The following is a 20,513-nucleotide window of genomic DNA, read 5'->3' on the forward strand; positions in this document are numbered from 1 at the left end:
GCCCTCATAAGTGCATACCACATAAGTACATCTACTATTTTGTACCTATTAATCGGTTAAAGGCCTAGATACTGTGAAAGTTCCGGAAAATAAATCACCGGCTGGTGTTTTACTAAAATAAGTTTTTTTAAGCGTACTGTACCGCATTTTTCTGCCCTCATACGAGGTGCATAACACATACGTTGTCACAGCGAGCGCTCCGGCCTCCACCTCCGGACTGGAGCACCCTCTGCCTGTGTTTCCCCTTCTGGGGTCACGGCGTCTCCCGGTCAAACTCACTGACCGGGAGCACGGGTCTCAGCCTGGCAGGGACATGGCTAGCGTGGCGGCTGGTCCCCGCTCACGCGCTGCGTCCCCGTTAAGCTTACCTGCTCCCCGTGCGGCGTCCCTGGTTGCTGGTTCCTGGCTCTCTAGGGCGCGCGCGTGCCGGCTTCAGTAAATTTAAAAGGCCAGCACACCAGTAATTGGTGCGCTGGTTCCACACCTCCATTGTCAATTCCCAATAAAAGACACCTGCCCCTTCCTGCCCTTGCCGGATCTTTATGCCTTGAGCCTCTGAGAAATCATTCCCTACAGTGTTATTGCCTAACCAGTTGCCGAACCCTTTGCTACCGTATACTCGCCTGTGAACCATTGCCGCCTGCCCTGACCTCTGCTACGTCCGACTACGCTCTTGCCTGCTCCCTGTGTACCACACCATATCAGCCACCAGAGAGGTCGAGTTGCTATTGGAGGATACGACCTGGTGGTTACCGCCGCAGCAAGTCCATCCTGCCTTGCGGCGGGCTCTGGTGAAAACCAGTAACCACTTAGAACCGGTCCTCTGGTACAACCCGCGTCATCACCTCTCTGGTTCAGAGGATCCACTTCCAGTCCTGCCCGTACGTGATAGTAAGATCCGGCCATGGATCCCGCTGATGTGCCTCTGCCAAGTCTAGCGGACCTCACCGCCATTGTGGCCCAACAAGGTCAGCAGCTGGCCCAGTTGACCGTCATGATGCAACAGCTCCTGCCTGCTCAGCAACAGCCTGCACCTCCACCTGCACCTGCTGCATCACCTCCGCCTGCGGTTGCCACTGGAGTCAGAATCTGTTTGTCTCTTCCTGACAAATACGACGGAGATCCTAAACTGTGCCGAGGGTTCCTATCTTAGTGCTCTCTTCACCTCAAGCTACTGTCTGACCAGTTTCCATCTGAGCGAGCCAAGGTAGCCTTCATCCTCAGCCTACTCTCTGGGAGGGCCCTGGCCTGGGCTACGCCACTTTGGGACCGCGCTGATCCAGCCACTGCTTCTGTCCAGAGATTTTGTCAGGAGTTTCGTAGTGGTTTTGAGGATCCGGCCCGGGTTACCTCCACAGAGACTGCCTTGTTAAACCTGTCCCAAGGAGATTCTACCGTGGGTGACTATGCTGTCCAGTTCCGCACTCTTGCTTCCGAGCTGAACTGGAATAATGAATCTCTTTGTGCTTCCTTTAAGAAGGGACTTAATTCTGACATTAAGGACGTCCTTGCTGCCCGTGATCTGCCTACCACCCTGAGTGACCTCATCCTGCTAGCTACAAGGATTGACAAAAGTTTTTCCGAAAGACAAGAGGAACTCCATCTTGAAAATGAAAAAGCTTGTCCTAAACATTGCCCTCGTCTGACTCCAGTGTTCCAGCGTCCACCTCTACCTGTCTCTGGGTCTTCCGCTGTGGAGGCCATGCAGGTGGACCCGTCTCGCCTGACCCCGCAAGAACAGAGCCGTCATAGAGACGAGAATCTGTGTTTGTACTGTGCTAGTACTGAGCATTTCCTTAAGGACTGTCCTCTTCGTCCCCCACGTTCGGGAAACGCTCGCACCTAGTGAATGTGGGAGAGGCATTACAGGGTGTGGATTCTTCCTCTCCACGCCTCATAATATCCATGCAGTTGTTCCTTTCATCTAAGTCCTTCTTCTCTGCTGCCGCCTTAATGGACTCCGACTCAGCTGGCAACTTCATCCACACCTCCTTGGTCGACAAGTACCAAATTCCTGTTACCCGTCTACCCAAGCCGTTCCTAATCTCCACGGTCAACGGGGAGAAACTCTCTGCTACGGTACAATACCGCACCCAGCCCCTGCGGATGGACATTGGGATATTTCATACCGAGACTTGGAATTTCTTTTTCTTCCCTTCTGCTCATCCGAACTCCTGCTGGGGTTACCATGGTTGCAACGCCACTCTCCTATCTTGAATTGGTCCACCGGAGAGATTCTGCATTGGGGTTCCTCCTGCTCTGACCTGTGCTTTAAGCCTTCTCCGATCAAACGGGCCCCACCTGTTCCTCCGCCACCAGGTCTCCCCAAGCCTTACCATCAATTTGCGGACGTCTTCTGCAAAAAACAAGCGGAGACTCTTCCTCCTCACAGGCCGTATGACTGTCCCATTGACCTGTTACTGGACTCTACTCCTCCTCGGAGCAGAATCTATCCTCTCTCACCTCTAGAGACTCATGCCATGTCGGACTATGTACGTTAGAATTTACAGAGAGGTTTTATTAGAAAGTCTTCGTCTCCTACTGGAGTTGGGTTTTTCTTTGTATCCAAAAAGGATGGTTCTCTCCTTCCCTGCATTGATTATAGAGGACTCAATAAAATCACCATTAAAAACCGTTACCCTCTGCCACTAATCTCTGAACTCTTTGACCGTCTCAGAGGAGCCAAGATCTTCACCAAGTTGGACCTCCGCTGGGCTTACAATTTGATCCGCATTCATAAAGGAGACGAATGGAAGACAGCATTTAACACCCGGGACGGTCATTTTGAGTATTTGGTGATGCCTTTTGGACTATGTAACGCACCCGCAGTCTTCCAGGAGTTTGTGAACGATATCTTCCGGGACCTTCTCTACACTTGTGTTGTAGTATATCTGGATGATATTCTTATTTTTTCGTCCAATCTGGAGCAACATCGAGACCATGTCCGGCAAGTTCTCACTCGACTCAGAAGTAACTGACTCTATGCTAAAATTGAGAAATGTCTGTTTGAGCGTACCTCCTTGCCATTCCTGGGGTATATCATCTCAGCCCAAGGTCTGCAAATGGATCCTGCCAAGTTATCCGCAGTTCTAGACTGGCCACGCCCCTCTGGTCTCCGAGCCATACAAAGGTTCCTAGGTTTTGCCAATTATTACAGACAGTTTATTCCTCATTACTCCACCCTGAAAACCGCATTTGCATCGGCACCTGTTCTCTCCCTCCAAACCTTTTTTCCTTGAAGTGGATGCATCCTCGGTTGGAGCTGGAGCGGTATTAACTCAGAAGTCTTCCAGGGGCAAAACTATAACTTGTGGCTTCTTCTCTAAGACCTTTTCTTCCACCGAGAAGAATTACGCCATCGGGGACAGAGAACTATTGGCTATCAAATTGGCCTTGGAGGAGTGGAGACACCTTCTTGAGGGTGCTCCTCACCCGGTGACCATTTTCTCGGACCATAAGAATCTAGTCTACCTCCAGTCTGCTCAGAGATAAAATTCCCGTCAAGCCCGTTGGTCCATCTTCTTCGCCCGCTTCAACTTCCAGATTCACTTTCGTCCTGCTGCCAAGAACATCAGGGCTGATGCCCTTTCTCGCTCGGATGTGGTGGGCGACATATCTACTCCTCAACACATTGTCTCACCTGAATGTCTCATCTCCGTTGTACCTGTGGACTTACGGCTTCTTCCTCCGGGTAAGACGTATGTTCCTCCTCGCCAGCGACTGCAAGTTCTCAAGTGGGTCCACACTTCCCTGCTGGCCGGTCATCCTGGGATTAAGAAGTCTCTTCAATCAATTTCTCAAAGGGATTGGTGGCCTTCGCTTGAGAGAGACATCACAGAATTCATTCAGTCCTCTGCGTTCTGCGCCCGTGACAAGACTCCTCGTCAGAGACCTGCCGGCCTTCTTCTGCCTCTTCCTGTTCCAGAGACCCCTTGGTCACACATCGCCATGGACTTTATCACAGATCTCCCCTCCTCCCATGGTATGACAGTCATTTGGGTCGTGGTTGACCGATTCTCGAAGTTGGCTCACTTTGTCGCCCTGCCTGGTCTCCCGTCTGCTCCTCAGTTGGCCAAACAATTTTTTCTTCACATCTTCCGCCTCCATGGCCTCCCCAGACACATCGTCTCTGACCGGGGGGTGCAGTTCGTTTCTAAGTTTTGGAGGGCTCTCTGTGGTCAACTTGGAGTCAAGCTGGACTTTTCTTCCTCATATCACCCACAGTCCAACGGCAAAGTAGAAAGGGTGAACCAGACTCTGGGAGATTACCTACGCCATTTTGTGTCCGCCCGCCAAGATTATTGGTCGGACTTGCTCCCTTGGGCAGAGTTCTCATATAACTACAAACAATCTTCCGCTACCAACAAGTCTCCATTTTTTGTGGCTTATGGTCTCCATCTTCTGCCACCTCTGCCTAGGACCTCTACTCCCTCCTCTGTACCAGCGGTAGAGGATCTTCTTCTGCACTCATCTATTTGGCGAGAGACTCACTCAGCCCTCCTCAACGCCGGCTTCAGTAAATTTAAAGGGTCAGCGCACCAGTAATTGGTGCTCTGGTGAAAACCAGTAACCACTTAGAACCGGTCCTCTGGTACAACCCGCGTCATCGCCTCTCTGGTTCAGAGGATCCACTTCCAGTCCTGCCGGTACGTGACATACGTACATCTAAGTAGTGTACTATTTTAAACCTGTTAATCTGTCAAGGGCCTAGATACTGTGAAAGTCCAGGCAAAAGTAATTACCGGCTGGTGTTTTACTCCAATACGTTTATTAAGCATACTGTAGCTAATTTTTCTGCCCTCATAAGTGCATACCACATACCTACATCTAAGTAGTGTACTAGTTTGTACCTGATAATCTGTCAAGGGCCTAGACACTGTGATAGTCCAGGCAAAAGTACTCACTGGCTGGTGTTGTACTCAAATACTTTTTTAAGTGTACTGTAGCGCATGTTTCGGCCTTCATAAGTGCATACCACATACCTTCATCTAAGTAGTGTATTAATTTGTACCTGTTAATCTGTCAGGGGCCTAGATACTGTGAAAGTTCAGGAAAAAGTAATCACTGGCTGGTGTTTTACTAAAATTTCTTTTTGTAAGCATACTGTACCTCATTTTGTCTGCCCTCATAATTGCATACCACGTACGTACATCTAAGTAGTGTATTATTTGGACCTGTTAATCTGTCAAGGGCCTAGATACTGTGAAAGTCCAGGCAAAAGTAATCACCGGCTGGTGTTTAACTAAAATATGTTTTTTTAAGCATACTGTAGCACATTTTTCTACCCTCATAAGTGCATACCATATACGTACATCTAAGTAGTGTACTATTGTGTACCTGTTAAAGGGGTACTCCGGTGGAAAACTTTTTTTTTTAAACAACTGGTGCCAGAAAGTGAAACAGATTTGTAAATTACAATTGATAAAGAAGTGCTGAAGGGAGGCACATAACAAAAACACGTGTGTAGGTATAAGGGTCGAAGTAGCGTGAACAAACAAAAATAGGGGTCCACGTCTCAAAGGTAAAAAACAAAGCAGTCCAACCAATGTAATAGATAGTAGTCTAGTGGTGGTGCCAGGATCCAAGAAATAGAAACAAATATACAGTAAACAAGAGAAAAGATCCAGCAACTCACCGCTGAGATGAACGAGCAAGTGGAGGCACAGCAAAGAAGCAGGTGGACAGATGGATGAAATGGGAGGCTCAGAGGCAACTAACCAGATCTCTAGAGAGGCCGGATGAAGTACACCTGTACGAAGCAAACCGGTTAGTCGCCTCTGAGCCTCCCGTTTCATCCATCTGTCCACCTGCTTCCTCGCTTTGCCTACCACTTGCTCGGTCATCTCGGCGGTGAGTTGCTGGATCTTTCCTCTTGTTTACTGTATATAGATTTGTAAATTACTTCTATTAAAAAAATCTTAATCCTTCCAGTACTTATTAGCTGCTGAATACTACAGAGGAAATCATTTTCTTTTTGTAACAATCTCTGTCCCTTTTAGGAACTGTCCAGAGCAGCATATGTTTGCTATGGGGATTTTCTCCTACTCTGTACAGTTCTTAAAATGGACAGAGATGTCAGCAGAGAGCAGTGTGCTCGTGATTCAGCAGAGAGCTCTGTGTTCCAAAAAGAAAAGAATTTCCTCTGTAGTATTCAGCAGCTAATAAGTACTGGAAGGATTAAGATTTTTTTAATAGTAACGGAGTACCCCTTTAATCTGTCAAGGGCCTAGATACTGTGAAAGTCCAGGCAAAAGTAATCACCGTGCATACCACATACCTACATCTAAGTAGTGTACTATTTTAAACCTGTTAATCTGTCAAGGGCCTAGATACTGTGAAAGGACAGTCAAAAGTACACACCTGCTGTTGTTCTAGACAAATACTGTTTTAAGCGTAGTGAAGCATATTGTACTCCCCTCATATACGCACTAAGTATGTCAGGCAGAGAAGTGCCAGGACGTGCACAGAGGAGTGGCAGAGGCTTAAATTCATCAGGCAGAGGTCATCAGGCAGAGGTTGGGAGCCGGGTGCAGAAGGGGCTTTATCATCATCAGGAGAAGAGAGTTGCAAGTTGGTGGTAGCATGGTTGGCAGTCAGCATGGTAGCAGAAATTGGAGCCAAACATGCCTGGGGGAGACCACCTGCTTCGCAGCAGCCTACCTTCATGGGAGGTAGTGGAACAGGGGTTCCTTGAGACAGCAGCAGTAGCAGTCCATTAGTGCTGACTGTTGGTGGGAAAATAAGCTACTCAGAGATGTGGCAGTTATTCATCAAGCATCCGGAGGAGGTTCCCATAGCCACATGCAAGATATGTCGGCAGAAGGTGAAGCGTGGCCAGGGTCCCAATGTTTGCACCATGGCCCTGCGTCAACATATGTTTCTCCACCATGAAGCGGCCTGGGAGAACCCTGGCTCCGATGTAGTGGTCCAGCCTGCTGCATCACCCAGTGGCACGCTGCTCTTTCTTTCAGCAAGCCAAGGCTCCACCACCTCAGCCGAAGGGAGCTGTGTGTCATACCCTCCTTCTGTCGCTCCAGATGCTCCTGCTCCTCCTACTTTTAGTCAGCCATTCCACCAACAATCCATTGGCAAAGCCATGTCCAAGATACAACAGTATTTGCCCACTCATTCAATGGCACAGAAGCAGAATGTGCTCCTGTCAAAGTTGCTGGTGCTGCAGTCCCTCCCTTTTAAAGTGGTGCACCTTTCAGAGAACTGATGACTTATGCCGAGCCGAAGTGGAGAGTGCCAAGCCGCCATTTCTTTGTGAAGAAGGCAGTACCAGCCCTGCACAATTTTGTCGAAGAGAAGGTGGGCCAGTCCTTGAGCCTGTGGGTGTGTACCAAAGTTCATGGCAGTGCCAATGTCTGGAGCTGTAACTATGGTCAGGGACAATACATGTCCTTTACAGCTCACTGGGTGAATGTGGTTCCTGCACAGCCACAACACCAACTTGGACAGGTCACGCCGCTTACTCCTACACGCTCTCAGGCCGTTGGACCTGTGACAGTACGCGACTCTGCCTCCTCATCCTCCACCGTGTACTCAGCCTCCACTGTATGGACAAGTCTCAGTGGCCCTTCAGCATACCATGTGTGCAGAGCACGGCGGTGTCACGCTGTTCTTCACATGGTTTGCCTTGGCAAACGGAGTCACACAGGGAGGAACTGCTAAAAGTCATTTGTAAAGAAATCAGAGCATGGCTTACTCAGCAAGTTTGCCCGGTTGGCAGATGAGGGGGATGCCATTCCAGAGCTAGCAGTACTGCAGCAGGACTCTGCCTCAGACCGCCAGGGGGGTGGGGGGGGGGTCTGCTCCAGTAAAAAGGGAGGGAGGAGTACAGGGCAGGCTAGACAGGTACTGGTAGTGGGGGACTCAATTCTTAGGGGGACAGACAGGGCGATCTGTCACAAAGACCGGGATCGCCGAACAGTGTGTTGTCTTCCTGCCGCTCAAGTTCGGCACACCGCGGAACGGGTTGACAGGTTGCTGGGTGGGGCTGGAGAGGACCCAGCAGTCATGCTACATATTGGCACCAATAACAAAGTAAGAGGTAGGTGGAGTGTCCTTAAAAATGATTTCAGGGACTTAGGCCGCAAGGGGTTTGGGTTAATGGAAAACTGGGCTGACTTCGCTGTCGGTTACCGGATCTATCGTAGGGACGGGCTGCACCTCAATGGGGAGGGTGCAGCTGTACTTGGGGAGAAGATGGCTAGAAGGGTGGAGGAGTGTTTAAACTAGGGACTGGGGGGGATGGAACCTACAACATAGAGGGGGAAGATACTGTAGATAGAGAGGTGGGAATTATAAATGTACCTGGGGGTGGAGCGGAGGGAGGGGTTAGAATAGTTAATAGGAATAGGCTTCATAGGAAAATAAAACTTACACCCTTGAATCCCATTAACCCCAATAACATAAAGGATGGAAATGTAAAGTGTATGTTCTCAAATGCCAGAAGCCTAGCAAATAAAATTGGGGAGCTTGAGGCCTTGATACTAGAGGAACATATTGATATAGTTGGGGTCACTGAGACATGGCTGGACTCCTCCCATGACTGGGCTGTCAATCTGCAGGGGTTTACATTGTTTCGCAAAGATAGAATGAACAGAAAAGGTGGTGGAGTCTGTCTGTATGTAAGAAGTGGTATGAAAGTCAGTGTAAACGATGCCATAGTGTGTGATGATTCTGAGGATGTGGAATCACTGTGGGTAGAATTACAAAAGGAGGGAAACACTGAAAAAATAATATTTGGGGTAATCTACAGACCCCCTAATATCACTGAAGAGATAGAAGGTCGGCTGCATAAACAAATAGAGAGGGCCGCCCGGGCAGGTACAGTGGTAACAATGGGAGATTTTAACTATCCAGATATAGATTGGGGTCCAGGGTTGGCTAAAACTACAAAGGGGCGACAATTCCTAAATTTATTGCAGGATAATTTTATGGGCCAGTTTGTGGAGGACCCAACAAGAAGTGATGCCTTGTTGGATCTGATTATTTCCAACAACGCAGAGCTGGTTGGTAATGGAACTGTGCGTGAAAACCTTGGTAATAGCGACCACAATGTAGTTACTTTTGACTTAAAATGTAGAAAACAAAGACAGGCGGGAAGGCAAAAACATATAACTTTAACCCCTTCCCGCTATTGGACGTATGCATACGTCCAGGCGAACTACACGTTCGCGCAAATGAACGTATGCATATGTCCAAGCAATCTCCTGCTCTGCCGCGGGCAGCGCAGGAGATCGCGGGTGGGACTCAGCTGTCAATCACAGCCGGAGTCCCACCGCAGCTGCCGGAGCCGCGATCGCGCCGGTCCCGGCAGCATTAACACCATAGATGCCGTGATCAGTTCTGATCATGGCATCTATGGTGTTTGCAGGGGGAGCGCTCTCCCCCTGCCCATCAACGGCGGCTCCGCAATAAAATAAGGGGGATCGAGGGTGTCCAAGACACCCTCGATCCCCCTTGAAGAGATAGGAGTGAGGTGGCAGGGTTGCCACCCCTCCTATCCCTGCTATTGATCGGCCGAGCGACCGACCAATAGCAGACTGGGGGCGGGGGGGGGGGGTTAAAGTTCCGTTCCCCCCCGCTATGCCCACCCATCGGTGTCCGGGCACAGCGGGGGGAACCGTGTAGTATCGGCGGCGGCAGCGGCGGTCACTTACCCGGCGGAGGCTGTGATCATGGCGGCGGTGGAGGTGAGTATGGCACCGCGTGTCCGGGAGTCTGTTGCCTAGCAACATCTGCAGGGCAACAGTTTGGAGAGTGGTCTCTAAACTGTGGCCCTCCAGATGTTGCAAAACTACAACTCCCACCATGCCTTGACAGCTGTTTGCTGTGTTGGCATGCTGGGAGTTGTAGTTTTGCAAGATTTAGAGGGGTTCAGGCTAGAGATCACTGACAGTGGTCTCTAAACTGTAGCCCTCCAGATGTTACAAAACTACAACTCCCAGCATGCCCAGACAGCAGTTTGCTATCTTAGCATGCTGAGATTTGTAGTTTTGCAACATCTGGAGGGCCACAGTTTAGAGACCACTGTCAGTGATCTCCATACTGAAACCCTCTAAATCTTGCAAAACTACAACTCCCAGCATTCAGGAACAGCAAATGGCTGTCTCGGCATGCTGGGAGATGTACTTGCGTGCCTCCAGCTGTTGCATACCTACATCTCCCAGCATTCCCTTTGGCAATCAGTACATGCTGAGAGTTGTAGTTCTGCAACAGCTGGAGGCACACTGGTTGGGAAATACCGAGTTAGGTAATAGGCTCTATTACCTAACTCAGTATTTTCCAACCAGTGTGCCTCCAGCTGTTGCAAAACTACAAATCCCAGCATGCACGTTCTGTCAGTGCATGCTGGGAGTTGTAGTTTTGCCCCCCCCCCCCTCCTAGCGGGAGACTCAGTGTAATCCGCTGTCAGTGTGAATGTAACCTAAAAACACTACACTACACTAACATAAAATAAAGAGTAAAACACAACATATACACACGTACACTGCCCCCCCCACCACCCCCCCTTCCTCCCAATAAAAATGAAAAACGTATCCTACAGCAGTGTTTCCAAAACGGAGCCTCCAGCTGTTGCAAAACAAAAACTCCCAGCATTTCCGGACAGCCATTGACTGTCCAAGCATGCTGGGAGTTTAGCAACAGCTGGAGGCACCCTGTTTGGGAATCACTGGTGTAGAATACCCCTATGTCCACCCCTATGCAAATCCCTAATTTAGGCCTCAAATGCGCATGGCGCTCTCACTTTGGAGCCCTGTCGTATTTCAAGGCAACAGTTTAGGGCCACATATGGGATATCGCCGTACTCGGGAGAAATTGCCTAACAAATTTTGGGGGGCTTTTTCTCCTTTTACCCCTTATGAAAAGGTAAAGTTGGGGTCTACACCAGCATGTTAGTGTAAAAAAAAACATTTTTGTACACTAACATACTGGTGTTGCCCCATACTTTAAAATTTCACAAGCGGTAAAAGAAGAAAAGCCTCCAAAATTTGTAACGCAATTTCTCCTGAGTACGGAGATACCCCATATGTGGGCGCAAAGTGTTCTGGGGACGCACAACAAGGCTCAGAAGGGAGAGTGCACCATGTAAATTTGAGGTCTAAATTGGTGATTTGCACAAGGGTGGCTGATTTTACAGCGGTTCTGACATAAGTGCAAAACAATAAATACCCATTTTGGAAACTACACCCCTCACGGAATGTAATAAGGGGTACAGTGAGCATTTACACCCCACAGGTGTCTGACAGATCTTTGAAACAGGGGTCTGTGAAAATGAAAAATAATTTTTTTTATTTGCACAGCCCACTGTTCCAAAGATCCGTCAAAGGCCAGTGGGGTGTAAATTCTCCCTGCACCCCTTATTACCTTCCGTGAGGGGTGTAGTTTTAAAAATGGGGTCACATGTAGGGGGTCCACTGTTCTGACACCACGGGGGGCTTTGGAAATGCACATGGCGAAATTCTCTCTCCAAATGCTCAATGATGCTCCTTCTCTTCTGAGCATTGTAGTTCGCCCCCAGTGCACTTCACGTCCACTTATGGGGTATTTCCATACTCAGAAGAGATGGGGTTACAAATTTTGGGGGGTATTTTCTGCTATTATCCCTTGTAAAAATGTAAAATTTGGGGGAAAACAAGCATTTTAGTGTAAAAAAAATAATTATTTTTTTACATATGCAAAAGTTGTGAAACACCTGTGGGGTATTAAGGTTCACTTTACCCCTTGTTACGTTCCCCAAGGGGTCTAGTTTCCAAAATGGTATGCCATGTGAGTTTTTTTTTCTGTCCTGGCACCATAGGGGCTTCCTAAATGCGGCATGCCCCCAGAGCAAAATTTGCTTCCAAAAAGCCAAATGTGACTCCTTCTCTTCTGAGACCTGTAGTGCGCCAGCAGAGCACTTTTCATCCCCATATTGGGTGTTTTCTGAATCAGGAGAAATTGGGCTTCAAATTTTTGGGGGTATTTTCTGCTATTACCTTTTCTAAAAATGTAAAATTTTTGCTAAACCAAGCATTTTTGGTAAAAAAATTTTTTTTTTTTTACATATGCAAAAGTCGTGAAACACCTGTGGGATATTAAGGTTCACTTTATCCCTTGTTACATTCCTCAAGGGGTCTAGTTTCCAAAATGGTATGCCATGTGTTTTTTTTTGCTGTCCTGGCACCATAGGGGCTTCCTAAATGCGACATGCCCCCCGAGCAAAATTTGCTCTCAAAAAGCCAAATATGACTCCTTCTCTTCTGAGCATTGTAGTTCGCCCATAGTGCACTTCAGGTCAACTTATGGGGTGGCTCCATACTCAGAAGAGATGGGGTTACAAATTTTGGGGGGTATTTTCTGCTATTAACCCTTGCAAAAATGAGAAATTTGGGGGGAAACACACATTTTAGTGAAATTTTTTTTTTTTACATATGCAAAAGTCATGAAACACCTGTGGGGTATTAAGGCTCACTTAATTCCTTGTTACGTCCCTCAAGGGGTCTAGTTTCCAAAATGGTATGCCATGTGTTTTTTTTTTTTTTTTGCACCATAGGGGCTTCCTAAATGCAACATGCCCCCCAAAAACCATTTCAGAAAAACGTACTCTCCAAAATCCCCTTGTCGCTCCTTCGCTTCTGAGCCCTCTACTGCGCCCGCCGAACAATTTACATAGACATATGAGGTATGTGCTTACTCGAGAGAAATTGGGCTACAAATTCAAGTATAAATTTTATCCTTTTACCCCTTGTAAAAATAAAACAAATTGGGTCTACAAGAACATGCAAGTGTAAAAAATGAAGATTTTGAATTTTCTCCTTCACTTTGCTGCTTTTCCTGTGAAACACCTAAAGGGTTAAAACACTTACTGAATGTCATTTTGAATACTTTGAGGGGTGCAGTTTTTGTAATGGGGTCATTTATGGGGTATTTCTAATATGAAGACCCTTCAAATCCACTTCAAACCTGAACTGGTCCATGAAAAATAGCGAGTTTTAAATTTTGTGAAAAATTGGAAAATTGCTGCTGAACTTTGAAGCCCTCTGATGTCTTCCAATAGTAAAAACACTTCAATTTTATGATGAAAATATAAAGTAGACATATTGTATATGTGAATCCCCGAAAAAAATATTTGGAATATCCATTTTCCTTACAAGCAGAGAGCTTCAAAGTTAGAAAACTGCAAAATTTTCAATTTTTTCATCAAATTTTGGGATTTTTCACCAAGAAAGGATGCAAGTTATCACAAAAATTTACCACTAGGTTAAAGTAGAATATGTCACGAAAAAACAATTTTGGAATCAGATTGATAAGTAAAAGCATTCCAGTGTTATTAATGTTTAAAGTGACAGTGGTCAGATGTGCAAAAAAGGGCTGCGTCCTAGAGGTGAAAATGGGCTGTGTCCTTAAGGGGTTAAAAAGGCAAACTTCCCTGGGCTGAGAGCTGCACTACAGGACACAGACTGGGGGGAGGTGGTGTCAAATACTGATACAGAAGGTAAATGGGACATCTTTAAATCAACTCTAAATAACTATACAGCTAAATATATACCAAAGGGGAACAAATATAAACGATTAAAACTAAATCCTACATGGCTGACAAATGATGTTAAAAGAGCAATAAAAAACAAAAAAATAGCTTTCATAAAATACAAATCTGATGGGTCAGCTATAACATTTAAACAGTACAAGGAGCTTAATAAAATCTGTAGAAATGTAATAAAAACAGCAAAAATTCAAAATGAGAGACAGGTGGCCAAAGAAAGCAAAACTAATCCTAAATATTTTTTTTTTTAGATATATAAATGCAAAAAAACAAAGGACAGAGCATGTAGGACCCCTTAATAATGAAAATGGGGAGGTTGTCACAGGCGATAAAGAGAAAGCAGAGCTACTGAATGGGTTCTTTAGTTCTGTATATACTAAGGAAGAAGGAGCTGACATTGGACAGGTCAGTGCTGGTAAAACATCATGTAATGTACTGAACTGGCTTAATGTAGAAATGCTACAAGGTAAGTTAAGTAATATAAATGTAAGCAAATCTCCAGGGCCAGATGGATTGCACCCAAGAGTTCTTAGAGAACTAAGTTCAGTAATATCTGTACCCCTGTTCATGATATTTAGAGATTCACTGGTGTCTGGTATTGTGCCAAGGGACTGGCGCAAGGTGAATGTGGTGCCAATCTTCAAAAAGGGCTCTAGGTCTTCCCCAGGAAACTATAGACTGGTAAGTTTAACGTGCATTGTGGGTAAATTGTTTGAAGGACTTATAAGGGATTACATACAGGAATACATAGGGGATAATTGTATTATAAGTGATAGCCAGCAGGGGTTTACTAAGGATAGAAGTTGTCAAACCAATCTAATTTGCTTTTATGAAGATGTGAGTAGAAGCCTTGACAGAGGAATGGCTGTGGATATAGTGCTTCAGGATTTTGCTAAAGCATTTGATACTGTCCCTCATAGACGTCTGACAGGTAAGTTAAGGTCTTTGGGTTTGGAAACTTTAGTTTGTAACTGGATTGAACACTGGCTCATGGATTGTACCCAGAGAGTTGTGGTCAATGATTCGTACTCTGATTGGTCCCCGGTTATTAGTGGTGTACCCCAAGGTTCAGTACTGGGCCCGCTGTTGTTTAATTTATTTATCAATGATATAGAGGATGGCATTAACAGCTCTGCTTCTATCTTTGCAGATGACACCAAGCTTTGTAGCACGGTACAGTCTATAGAGAATGTGTATAGGTTACAAGATGACTTGGATGGATTAAATGTCTGGGCATCCACTTGGCAAATGAGGTTGAATGTGGATAAATGTAAAGTTATGCATCTGGGTACTAATAACATGCATGCGTCGTATGTCTTAGGGGGGATTAAACTGGCAGAGTCACTGGTACAGAAGGATCTGGGTGTACTTGTAGATCACAGACTTCAGAATAGCATGCAATGTCAGGCTGCTGCTTCCAAGGCCGGCAGGATATTGTCATATATAAAAAGAGGCATGGACTCAAGGGACAGGGACATAATACTCCCCCTTTATAAAGCATTGGTACAGCCTCACCTGGAATATGCTGTTCAGTTTTGACACCAGTCCATAAAAGGGACACTGTGGAGCTGGAAAGGGTGCAGAGACGCGCGACTAAACTAATATGGGGCATTGAACATCTTAGCTATGAGGAGCGATTAAAGGAGTTACAATTGTTTAGTCTTAAGAAGAGACATTTAAGGGGGGATATGATAAAAGTATATAAGTATATCAATGGCCCATACAAAAATATGGGGAAAAACTGTTCCAGGTCAAACCCCCCAAAGGACTAGGGGGCACTCCCTCCGTCTGGATAAGAAAAGGTTTAGTCTCAAGGGGCGACACGCCTTCTTTACCATAAGAACTGTGAACTTATGGAACAGTCTACCTCAGGAACTGGTCACAGCAGGAAAAATTTACAGCTTTAAAACAGGGTTAGAAACATTCCTGGAACAAAATAGCATGAATGCTTATGAAGAAATATAAAATCCCATCCCTTCCCCAATATCGCGCCACACCCCTACCCTTCAATTCCCTGGTTAAACTTGATGGACGTATGTCTTTTTTCAACCGTACTAACTATGTAACATGAAAACTGGAAATGGGAACCATGGTGACTGACAACGAGAAGAACATCTTTCATGCGCTGCGACTGGTAAGGCTTAGCCATGCTCAATCTGGTTGTGAAGCAGTTCCTGAAGTGTTCCCCCATGTGCAAGACATCCTAACAATGGGAAGGAAACTTTGCATGCATTTCAGCCACTCGTACACCGCAAAGCACACCCTCCTTGAGCTGCAGCGTCAGAACGGTATCCCTCAACATAGTCTAATTTGTGACGTTGCCACACGTTGGAATTCCAACCTCCATATGTTGGACCGACTGTACAAACAGAGAAAAGCCATCCCCTATTTCTTGATGATCCAAGGGGATAGGGGTACTCCCCTGTGTAACTTCAATGTGAACCAGTGGCAGCTCATACGTGACACCTGCCGTTTGCTCAGGCCCTTTGAGGAAGCCACATTATTAGTAAGTTGGCAGGATTACGGGATGAACGACCTCATTTTACTGCTTCATTTCTTACAACACATTTCGTCAATGATGGCTGGTTAGGGCACTGGAGACATGGTGCCTACATCTCACGGCCACATGAGTGCTGTGGGGGCTGAACTGGAGGAGGAGGGGGAGGAGGGGCACAGTGGAGCACAGTTTAGATTTCGCCAAATGGGCGGTGCTTCTAGTCATCTGACAGGAGAGGAGGAGCAGGAGCAGCCAGAGGAGCTAGAGGGTTATGAGGAAGGTGAGACAGAGGACCCATAAACACCGTGGCAGTATGTAGTGGAGATGGAGGCAGGGAGTCCCTCCGAGTCACTTGCCGAAATGGCACGATGCATGCTCAGTTGCTTGCGTAGTGACAGCCGAATTGTCACCATTCGGCAGCGGGCTTCTGACTTCTGGATCTCCACCTTATTGTACCCTTGCTACCACCACAAAATAGGGGCCTTTTTTACATCCACTTAGAGGGAGGACAAATGACCTACTACAGAGGCATCCTATGTAGTCAGTGCGCCATCATCCATCCTCTCGCAGGTCTGAATTGGGGGGCCCCCTGCGACTCATCAGCAGCAGGTAAACCTGGAGCAGGACCTGAACCAGCAGGTGCTGGCATACCTTGACATGCCAATGCCAACACACCTTGAAGATCCGCTGGACTTCTGGGAAGCCAAACTTGATTTGTGGCCGCAACTAGCAGAGTTTGCCCTGGAAAAGCTGTCCTGCCCGGCCAGTAGTGTGCCCTCAGAGCAGGTGCTCAGTGCTGTGGGGGCCATAGTCCCCCCAAGGAGAACTCATCTGTCCACAAAAAATGTGGAGAGAATGACCTTTGTGATAATGAATCAGGCATGGATCAGCCAGGATTTCCAACCATCAATGCCTGTAGATCTGGATTTTGAGGCAGCAATTTGGATTAAGGTAAAAGTCATTTCAATTTAGGACAAATTATATTTTGATCTAACTTTTACTCTAGATAGTCTTTAGCAGAGGTGGAACAAACAAAAAGATAATGTAAAATGAAGAATTTACACATCTTCTGTGTTTTGGGCCCATTCCTAGTTTTGGCTTTCAAATGTTGATGTAAAATGATGACCAAAATATGCTCATTGAAAAGTGGCCTACATAAAAAGTGTGTTAAGATGGTCTCATAATATAAGGTTTCTTAAGTTAAACTAAAAAAAAAATAAATAAATACTAAAAATATCGCCACATGGTGGACTCAGTCCTTGGTTTCTTGTGATCAGTCCTGTACAATATGGGTATACGTCAGTTCCAATTTTAATTCAGTTTGTATCTCAGAATAGAGTTACCATACAGTGGTTCTAATAAGATGTATAGATTTGTTTAATTGAATAATTATGTAGATATCTAGGAAATTCTTGCTATTATAGGTTTGTGGAGCAGGGAAATAAGTAGCTACTAATATGACACCCATCCTACATATGTATCATCTGGGGAGATTAGTTGTACAAGCCCTTTCTATTGACTCTTCTATGAGCATGCTGGTGCTGCTTTCTATTATGCTGAAAAAAATACATCATGCCATTAAAATATGATAGCACTGTCAATGTCTGAAGGGACTCCAACAGTTGCCTAAAATTAGGTTTGTAGTGAACTGAATGTAGTCTGTAGATAGTACATGGTTAACTCCTTAAGGACTCAGGGTTTTTCAGTTTTTGCACTTTCGTTTTTTCCTCCTTAACTTTTAAAAATCATAACCCTTTCAATTTTCCACCAAAAAATCCATATTATGGCTTACTTTTTGTGTCACCAATTCTACTTTGCAGTGATATTAGTCATTTTACCCAAAAATTCACGGCGAAACAGAAAAAAAAATCATTGTGCGACAAAATCGAAGAAAAAACGCCATTTTGTTACTTTTGAGGGCTTCCGTTTCTACGCAGTGCATATGTCTGTACAAATGACACCTTATCATCATTCTGTAGGTCCATACGGTTAAAATGATACCCTACTTATATAGGTTTCATTTTGTCGTACTTCTGGAAAAAACTACATGCAGGAAAATGTATACGTTTAAAAATGTCATCTTCTGACCCCTATAACTTTTTTATTTTTCCATGTACAGGGCGGTATGGGAACTCATTTTTTGCGCCGTAATCTGCAGTTTTTATCGGTACAATTTTTGTTTTGATCAGACTTTTTGATCACTTTTTACTCATTTTTTTTAATGGTATAAAAAGTGACCAAAAATACGCTTTTTTGGACTTTGGAATTTTTTTGCGCATACGCCATTGACCGTGCGGTTTAATTAATGATATATTTTTATAGTTTGGACATTTACGCACGCGGCGATACCACATATGTTTATTTATTTTTAATTTACACTGTTTTATTTTTTTATGGGAAAAGGGGGTGATTCAAACTTTTATTAGGGAAGGGGTTAAATGACCTTTATTAACCCTTTTTTTTTAACTTTTTTTTTTACTTTTTTTTGCAGTGTTATAGGTCCCATAGGGACCTATAACACCGCACACACTGATCTCTCATGCTGATCACTGGCGTGTATTAACACGGCTGTGATCAGTGTTATCGGCGCTTGACTGCTCCTGCCTGGATCTCAGGTACGGAGCAGTCATTCGTCGATCAGACACCGAGGAGGCAGGTAAGGGCCCTCCCGGTGTCCTGTAAGCTGTTCGGGATGCCGCAATTTCACCGCGGCGGTCCCGAACAGCCCGATTGAGCAGCCGGGATACTTTCACTTTCACTTCAGACACGGCGGTCAGCTTTGATCGCCGCGTCTGAAGGGTTAATACAGGGCATCACCGCGATCGGTGATGTCCTGTATTAGCCGCTGGTCCCGGCCGTTGATAGCCGCCAGGACCGACCCGATATGACGCTGGGACACCGTGTGACCCCGCGGCATATCGCAGGAGCCGGCGGAGGACGGAAATATACGTCCTGCGTCGTTGAAGAGTTAAAGGGGTATTCCATATAAAAACATTTTTATATCAACTGGCTCCAGAAAGTTGAACAGATTTGTAAATGACTTCTATTAAAAAATCTTAATCCTTTTAATAATTATCAGCTGCTGAAGTTAAGTTGTTCTTTTCTGTCTGGCAACAAAGCTCTCTGCTGACATCTCTGCTTGTCTCGGGAACTGCACAGAGTAGAAGAGGTTTGCTATGGGGATTTGCTTCTACTCTGGACAGTTCCCGAGGCAGTTGTCATCAGAGAGCACTTAGAAAAGAACAACTCAACTTCAACAGCCCATAAGTACTGAAAGGATTAAGAATTTTTAATTGAAGTAATTTACAAATCTGTTTAACTTTCTGGAGCCAGTTGAGATATATATATGTATATATATATATATGTATAATTTTTTTCCTGGAAAACCCCTTTAGTTTGGGAGTCACTGTGGTAGGGCTTTACATAGTTTTGTGGCCCTTTTGAGCACAACTTAATATGCTCCCAAAAAATAGAGGTTAGATATGGAGTGTTTATACAGTAAATAATTTAAGGCTTCTTACACACTATAGCAATTCACCCGTTATTGTATAGCCGTTATTCTGCAGTAAAAGATCATTAAAACGGATTAAATAACAGGTGATAATGGGTTCAAAGTCCTGTTATTTGAACAGATGGACTTTAGAAATAATGGCCTCTTGCATCCGTTAGTACCCGTTATTACATCCAATGTGTATTTTTCTAACGTTCATTTTTATTATCCCTTTTTTGACCTCTTCCACCTGTCACACCTTGCAACACCTGAAACTCCGCCTCCTACTTCAAGGCAAGCGTATAAAAGCATGATACAATGATCCGACACCAGTCTGAATTCCAGCATTGAGAGGGAGAGTACGGGTGCTTGGTTTTCTTGCTGTCAGACTTATCATTGCGGTTTTCACCATGTTTCCCACCCACCTTTCCTACAGTAATGGTGTGCTGCTGTGGCGTGCCCAAAGAAGAGGGAGAAGATACCAAGAAGAGGAGAGACGTCGCCGACAATCTTGGATCCATCCGATCACTGCGGCACGGATGACTCATGGGGTGCATAGTACTTTATATGTTTAGCTGCGCCAGCCCCCCAAGAAGTTTTCAAGCTACCTGCGGATGTCCGTAGCAAGTTTCGATGACCTTCCCCAACGCGTCGGTGAAAGGATCCATTGCCAAGACACCCACCTCAGAAGGAGCATCTCGCCAGAGGAACCCCTCATTGTTACCCTAGGGAATCAAGTCAAAATCCATTTTTTTCTCTGTTAAATGTATTTCTTTAAATACTAAAGCTTTTTAACTTTTATTTCAGGTTCCTGGCATCCAGTGAGAGTTTTTCGTCGATCTACTTCCAGTTTCGACTGGGAATTTCCACCATCTTAGGGATTGTCCGGACCACCTGCGAAGCCCTGTGAGAATGCCTTCTTGAAGACTTTCTTCCACATCCTTCAGCAGAACATTGTCATGGCAAATTCATCTCTGTGGACATCGGGACAT

Source organism: Hyla sarda, chromosome 3, assembly GCF_029499605.1.
Source record: "Hyla sarda isolate aHylSar1 chromosome 3, aHylSar1.hap1, whole genome shotgun sequence".
NCBI classification, from domain to species: Eukaryota; Metazoa; Chordata; class Amphibia; order Anura; family Hylidae; genus Hyla; species Hyla sarda.